At 39.2% G+C, this 8,422-nt stretch overlaps 1 pseudogene; it reads right to left on the reverse strand.

Moving 5' to 3' along the window:
* Positions 1-3,064: 3,064 nt before the first annotated feature.
* Positions 3,065-3,748, reverse strand: LOC122790611 (annotated as a pseudogene).
* Between the last annotated feature and the right edge of the window lie 4,674 nt (positions 3,749-8,422).

The following is an 8,422-nucleotide window of genomic DNA, read 5'->3' on the forward strand; positions in this document are numbered from 1 at the left end:
AAGTAGTATGTTTAAAAAATAGATTGGAGGCTTAGCTGGTAGCCTGCACTAATGACTGGCTTTCTTTAGAAGAGATTTGATGTGCAGGCAACTATTTAAAATCACAGTGTAAAAAATATTTGCTATGACTTGGATAGAAAATGTTACTCACTATAAAAAAAAATGGTGGATGGATTGTTTGTGATTACTGCAAGACATGTGATGGCCATTGGTCCAGGACCATGCTAACAGAAAATCCTGAAAGCAAAGGTTGCTCTATCATGCAAGGACAAAACTATTAATCTCCACTATTACATTCATTATTTTCTTATCTATAAGAACTTTTATTATTATTTATTTGAAATTTGTTTGACAGGATGGTCCAATTGGATCGAAGGAGCCCGTTTTCAATGGAGTCCTGGGGAGAAAAGCTCCATAGATACATTTTGTTAAACAACAGGTTATTATAATACAAGATGAGTACATGAAGCAAAAGAATATGTTAGTACAATTTGAAGAGAAAAAACTAGAGTTGTATCACAATTAGTAAAGTTTACAAATATATAGTCACTATCATTGCTAACCTAGATATTAAGTCTAAAGAGTAATAAGTAGGTATTTACAAGTCAGTTAGACTAGGGAGTTATTTACAATATGTATGTTGCCCCAGAGGAAAAATAATCAGTGGGTGAAATATTTCTGAATTTAGTTATGATAAGAGGAGAGGGGGAGAAGGGGGAGGGAGTGAGGTAGCTGCTGGGGATGTTATGCAGGATGGAAACATGAGCATTCCCAGAGAGATGGTAGGTGTGAGTGGAGCAGAGTTTTAAAGGTGGATGGGCTGCTGATGAGAAGAATTTGAGGTGGGAGGGAGTTCCAGAGGCGTGCCAAGGAAAAAGAAAGAAGTTTGCCTGCAGGATGAGCAGGCTTGTGAAGTTCAGTCAGATTCTGATCATTGGTTCTTAGGAGTCTGTTAGGCTGGTGCATTTTAAATGTTGAGGCAAGGGAGGGGCAGAGAGAGGGACTGAAAATGAGTTTCTGAGCAAGGATTACTTGAGAGTAGATAAGGTAGTTGGGCATCTCTAGCCAGTTTAGATTATGGAGGGCAATACAGTGGTGAGTGGAGGATGTGTCCAGTGGTGAATTTGGCAAGTTTGTTGTAGAAAGAAGATTGTAGGTTGGTTAGAAGTGGGGCATCATAAAGGAGAGAAGGATGAAATATGTGGTAGTGAGAAGGAATCGTGTAGATGGAGTTAAGGTATCGAATGTGATGGTAGAACATACCAAGTTTCTGGTGTGTTTTTTTTTTTTATATTTATATGTATATGGGTATCAGATTTGAGCTGGTTGTCGATGAGTACCCCTAAGAGTTTTGCATTGGCTACTACCTCAAGAGAAGTGTTGTTCTGACTGGTTATGGAGAATTAATTAATGTTGATAGTTGTAGTTTTGGAAGGGGTGAATATCATGAGTTTGGTTTTTGATGCATTAAGTGCTGTTTGGTTTTTGATGCATTAACTTGAGAACAGCTTGAATGAAAAGGTTTGATAAAAGTCATTTTAGGAGCTGATGTCGGAATAGGTCTGTAAAATGTGTTTTTGTTTGCTGATAAGTGGCTCATGTACTAAAAAGACCTCACCATTGTTTAGTGTGACTTCAGCTATTTGTTTTCTGCAAACTCATCAAAGCAGTATCCTAGTGCTTGCACAATAGACTTCTATAATATTTACTACCTGGGTCTGAGGATTGATATCTAGAGTGTATCAGTAACTGTGTGGCTGTGGTTTACACATGCAGTACATCTCTGTTTTGATACTGAATGTATTTTACCATTATCAAGCAAATGATTTAAATATGGGAAATGTTCCTCTTTAAGAGCTGCAAACTGATACAAGATCTTGTATTTCTTATTTATTCTTCTACTCTTTGTTGTCAGAAGATTTGGTCCAATAGCTTTATGTGGTGTCCAAAACATAGAACTAATGTCTATACATTCTTGTTTCTGTGCCTTTTAGCCTGAGTTTTTTTTTGAAAAGTATCTTTAGTCATAGTATTACACTCTGCACCTACATTTTGATTATTCCCAGCATTTCATTCCAACATAGTGAATTGGTTACATGTCTTGGTCCTGTACATTTTCAGAATTCACTCTTTCTCTTCTCAAAATAATATCCCCCACATCTGTCTCTGCATGACATTGTCATATTTTCATTCAAAAGCATACAGATTTTTCTGCATGCACTTGCCTTTCTTTTTACACACCTTTTATGCCATCTAACACAAATTCACCAAGACTAATTAAAGCAGAGCAATTCTTCATCTTAAGGGTACTGCCACACTTAGTATATGAGGCTAAAATTTTAACTATGTCTTCTCAGTACATATTGTAGTTCTGCTTCATTTCATTACTTTTGAAATGTTTTCTCACATTATTTCTCATATTATTTTCTTACCTTTTGTTGTGCAAACATGTTTTCTCAGTAGCTACATAATATGCTACTAATTTGAACAGTATAGATCATATAGCCTTACTCTAGGATAGCCCCATAGTCACTAAGACTGAATAGAAAGGATGAATTGTTTGCTAAATACTTTAATAAGGCATGTGATTTTGTAGGGAATCTGTCTGTGCCACCTCTGACCCATTCTGGAAGTGGGCGCAGGCCTGTGGTAGGGCTGACCAAGGGGAATAGGATGAAGTAGCCTAAAACATCTGTCCTACCTCAGGGAAGATTTATAGGAATACCAGTTACTGTGGTACCTCTGGTGGTGACCAGAAACCTCATATATCACCGTAGAGAGACAAGGAGGTGGCAGTGATATCCTGATGTCATTGCATAAGCTACTTTACTGGCTAGGGATTTTTAGTCACATTCGTGAAGACCTCTGACTCCACAAAATTCAACTTCCCATGAGGTGTCTCTCTCACCAATAAAATCTACTCAGGTCTTCCTGAGGAGTTAGACGTCCTCCTGATCAAAGGAAGCATCCAGGGTTTCAGCTAGAGATTTACTGGGAAATCTCGGCTTCAGCATGAGTGAAAGCTGGGGGTTTAACTGGACATTGCATGGGAGTGGAGGTATTATTAAAAAATAATAATTTTAAGGAAGTTATGCAAGTAGTTCAGTAGTAGTTCCATGCTGCTCCTGTCAAGCACCATGTAACCAAGCCACATAAATATCGTCAGCAGATGTGGTGCTCTGTAGATCTGTGACATTGGAACAGCTGATCTACTAAGATTTCCATGTGCTGTGGCCTCTTGAATTTGTAGAGTAACTAAATGCCTAAAATGACATTGAAATACTCCTCCTCCTTGTGAAACCTTCATTGCCAGTATACTCTCTATCATTGTTTACCTGAGATTTAGTCCTCAGGTATGGAATCAACATTCTTTTTCTGTTTTTGCCTAGTGATGAGTCCTAGTCATAGTCTTCGACTAGCTGCAGTTTCAAGTCTTATAAGACCTTAGCTTATTCTTCACTCAATCCATAAATGTTTCTTCACTTTCCACTGCAGGGGGTAAGAGTGTTCATGTTCTTTTCTTACATGGTGGTGGCAGTAATTCATTAGTGCTTCTTCCTTTTCTACTTCCAGGAGGTTTTTGATTATTCACCTTAATTTCTATCTCATTATGTTTCTTCTGTACAGATGATTATATAGATATTTTCTTTACTGGTGCAGTAACAGTCATCTTCCCTTCTGTATACTGATTCTGATTAGCTTTTAGAAGCTCCTTTTGATTTTGCAAATTATTATTCGGATAGTGCATAAACTCTTCGTATTGATCACTGCTGCAGTAGCCTAAGCTATATGGGTTAAATTCTGCACAGGATATATCTGCTGGCCAGCTTCCAAAGCTTCAGGATAACTTCTATGTGCTGAAACTAATGAGCAGCTCAAGCTGAGCTGACTAAAAGACACGTTTAAGTGCAAAGCCCTTGAGAGCTTTTTTGATGCTGAACTGTATGCTCCTCTGTGTCTTTTCAAGGTGATTGGTCAGCTTGTGCTTTTGTTTACTGCTCAGATAAGTTCCCTTTTTGGGAGGGGGGCACTTTCTTAATTTATTGGTCTCTTATTATTTTCCTATTCAGGATAGTGATTTTAAAGCTAGGAGTGCTGTGTTGTGTTTTAATGAACTATCTGGAGACTATAACATATTTTTAAATGGAGCGCTCATTTTTTTCTGTCAGTTTAAAAATAGTTTTAGCTAACTGAAAAAAAAAAATTTTTATGGAGAAATTGTGTTTATTTTTCCTTGGAGGGGCTGGCAAAGTGTTTGAAAACGCATTTTACTGTGTTTTTTTTCTGTCAAAAAATAAAATAACTTCTGTGAACTACTAGTTTAACCAGCATTTGCTGCTTGAATTACCTGGGAAAGAGGCACTGTTTTTGGCTTGAACATGAAAAAGACTAACAGTCCCATAGTTGATCCTTCTTCCAGCATCAAAAAGAAAAAGTTAAGCAACAGCCTTTGTCACCACAGCAGTCTAGCAATTTTCCCACCTGCAGGTGGCTGACTGCTTTGATCATTTGTTGTACCTCAGACTGCTCATCTTTCATCCCCATATCTCTCTGGTGTAGTACTTACAACCACTATGGACCAGGGTTTAGCCACATCATCTGCAGCTTTTGGTAAACCCTCAGTGGGCAAGGGAGAGCCACTCTTGTTGGTCCTGTGAGAGGGAACAGGGACAGTTTCCCTGTTGTGCCACAATGCAATGCCCATCCCTGGGGGAAGTAGCTGCTGCCACCAGTAACACAGTTTGCCTCATTTTTCCTGTAAAAAAGAAACAGAAAACCAAGGATGTATCTGCTCCTCCTCAATTTTCTTTAGACAGGAGTAGTTTACTGGATCTGGCTCAAGGTTTAATTCAGGCTATTGATTCATCTTGCAAAGTAGTTTCTGATAAAAGAAAGAGGAAGTCCTCTTTTCCTGAATAGATTCAAAATTATGAATCAGAACATTAAGATTCGAGAACAGACTTAGATTTTTTCCTCAGATTTCTAATTTAGACTCTGAGCTCACTTTCATATTCTTCCTGTGGGGGGTTATTTTTCTGTGACTAATGCTAGAATGTGCCAGTGTTTTCAGTGGAAGAACAATAAGTTTTCTCAGTCCCTCAGAAAATACTAGGGGTTTTGCAGATCATCAGCTTTAGCGGTTGTGTGTGTTACTTGCTGCAGTTTTCTTGATAGTCATCCAACTGCCCATAAAAAGGTAGATAGGATGTATAAAATTCCTCATTCTTTTAATTTTTTAGACACTGTTCCCAAACCTGGCCCACAGCTGTAGCTTTAGTTGTTCCCACTGCTGCAAAGCACTGTAATTTAATTCAAACCTACTCTTTCTGATGAGGACTGAAACATTTATAGATTTAGGGAAAAAGTGTATACTTCTGCAACTTTGGTTTTCAGAATTTTGAATTGTCAGGTTCATGTGTTAAATCTTGTTTTGGCAAATTGTGAAAGTGTGAGGAATGTTGTATCTGTAGTTTCTTCTTATGAGGAAAAATCTGCTTCAAATAACTTAGTTTCTTTTGCACAGGTCACTATTAATTGTTTGCAGTGTATTATATGACTTGGTTGATATGTCTTCCAGAACTGTGGCCACCACTGGTACTGTTTAAAAGGAAGCTTGCATGGCTGCATTCTTAGAACCTTCCAGACAGTGTTAAAAATGACATTTTAAATTCTCCCTTGGGTAGAGATTTAGTGTTTGGTCTCTCTGCTGCACAGGTGATCAAAAAGTGAGATGTACAGAGCAAGCTGATCCATGCGATCTTTAAGATTTTTCAGCTCTCCTTTTCTGAATTGTTAAAGAGATTTTTTTTCTCCTCTTCCACTTTTGGCAGAAAACAGAATAAACAGTCAACAGAATTCAGGTAAACAGATGTTTAAGAAGGAATAGCAAGAGAGTTCTAAACAGAAGTCTCTAACCTCCCCAAACCAAGGACAGTCCAATATCTTCAACTGAGTATTCAAGAGACCTTGTGACCCATTCCCACAATAGCCCTCTTTTTCTTCCAGAAAGTCATAATCTCCTTTTTTTAAATCTTTGGCAAAGCATTGCTTCAGACAAAATGGATTCTGAATATCATTCATCAAGATTACAGATGTTAGCGAGAGGAAATTGCTCCTTTCTAGGGGGTCATTCTTCATCATCGAGATCAGACTTATTTTGTTTCCACCTCATCTTCATCACATGCTGTCCCAAGCACTCATGGAACCAGTTCCTCCTTCCCAACCAGGAAAGAGTTTTTACACAAGGATATTCCATGTGTCAAAGAAAGAAAGAACTTGGAGACCACTTCTGGATATTTTTCTAAACTCTTTGTGATAGTTCCCTAATTCAAAAATTGTCTCTTCACAACCTGTTTCCTTTTGCTTATCTTTAAAGTTTCCTGGTAACACTAGACTTACAAGATGTTTATCATCACACCCGTATTCATCCAGGCTTCAGAAATTTCTTAAGGTTTTGTATGTCTGAATCACATTATCAGTTCTCTTCCTTATTCTTTGGACTTTCCACTGCACCAAGAGTGTTCACAAAATGTATAGCTCTGGTTATATGTTCATAGGCATTTACTAGGCTAATGACCACAGGGGCCTTTTTAAGCCTAGCCATGCATGCCTAATCTCTGATGAGTTCTAGTACTATTGATAAGTGTAAGCAGGGACTTGGGAGAGGAAACAATTACAAGCAGGGCCATGGGAGATCAACCATTTACAGGCTGTCTGTGTCCTTTAGAGATGTAGGTGATAAACCAGAGATGAATTTCCTGTTCCCCATCCAGTTGTCCAAGTTACACTTGAATTGGGTTAGGAAGCAACTCTGCTTCATATGGGTTGGGAGCCTGTTCCAGAGAAGGGATAATCACTGAGATACATACCCATCTCTCCAGCAGGTCCTATGCAGGCATAGATCTCCCCTGTAGGAAACAGAATACAGGGTTAGGGCCTTGATGTGGTCTGCATTTGCCATGTTAGTTATGCCTTGTATTATTTTAGTGAGGAACCTCTGTAGACATTCCATTTGTTGGATATGCCTAGTTAGGTACATACCAAATGGGGCATTGTACTCAATGATAGGGCTGATGAATGCTAAATACAGTAGAACAAGGACTGCCTTAGACCTTGATTCCATACCTTGTTTATAAGATGCACTGCATACAGTAATTTCCTCACCACTGTAGCCACATGATGGTCAAAGGCTAGATTACTATCTGTGTCAGCTCTTATGGATGTGTTGTCAGCATGATAGTTACCAAGGTGGATGACTTCCCAAAGGATACTATTATGCATCCTGTGGCCTTTAGTTTTAGTCCTTGGCTCTGACATCAATTGTTTGTCTTTATCAGCCCTTCCTGGAGAACATTTGTGTTGGTCTTGGATTCAATGGTGACTCCTAATTTGCAATCATATGCAAATTTAGTCAGCCAGAGGCCATTGACATTGGCCTCACCTTCAGAGAAGTAAATGCCAAAAAGAAGCAACCCCAAGACCGATCCCTGAGAGCCACTGCTTGTGACTGGCCTCTTTGTGGCCGAGATTCCAAGACAACAGTCAAAAGTTTTCTTTGTTTCCCTCCCACATGATTGCTTTTCTTGGATGTCAGCTAGACTCCTCAATTCAAAGAGTTTTTCTTCCATAGGAAAAAAATAGATCCTTACTTAGATCTGTTTCTAAAGTTTTCTACTCAAACTTTGGTCACTGTGAAGTAATACCTCAGGATTTTGGGTCTCATGGCATCTATGCTTCTCATGATACCCCTGGCAAGACTTCACATGAGAAAGGTACAGTAGTATCTGAAATGTCTTTAGTCCCAGCATGATCACCCTTTATCTTTTCAAATCCTAGTGCTGGGGTTTGTCAGAAGAGAAATCCTTTGGTAGAGACAACAAATATCCTTAAATCTAGATGTCCCCTTCACCCTCCTTGACCTAAAGCAGTTAGTCACCACAGATGCATTGGGGTTGCTTGGGAAGCAGTTTTAGGAGGGATAAAAGTGCAGGGGTGCAGGACATCTAGGGCAGATGCAAGCACATAAATGCTTGCCCGTATCAAGTGATTCAACACTCTGAACCATCTTTGGCCCCCGGGACCTCTTCAAAGTGGCTTCAGACAATACCTCAGTCTTGTGTTACATCAACAAGCAAGGAGGCACAGATCATAACCCCTGGTTTCAGACAGTACCATAGTCTTGTGTTACATCAACAAGCAAGGAGTACACAGGTCATACCCCTATTGCAGACTAGCCACATTAGCTTGGGATAAAACTTCACTCCACACACTGATTCTGCAGGCATCCCGCATTCTGTCAGAGCAAAACTGTGTGGCAGACAGACTAAGCAGGACCAGGTCAGTCCCTCACGAATCAGAACTAGAACAGAGGCTCTCCCCAAATTTTATCCATCTGCAGAGAGTCCCTCAAGTAGATCTTTTT

The sequence above is a fragment of the Protopterus annectens genome, chromosome 16.part0, assembly GCF_019279795.1.
Source record: "Protopterus annectens isolate FY-2018-M chromosome 16.part0, PAN1.0, whole genome shotgun sequence".
Taxonomy (NCBI): domain Eukaryota; kingdom Metazoa; phylum Chordata; order Ceratodontiformes; family Protopteridae; genus Protopterus; species Protopterus annectens.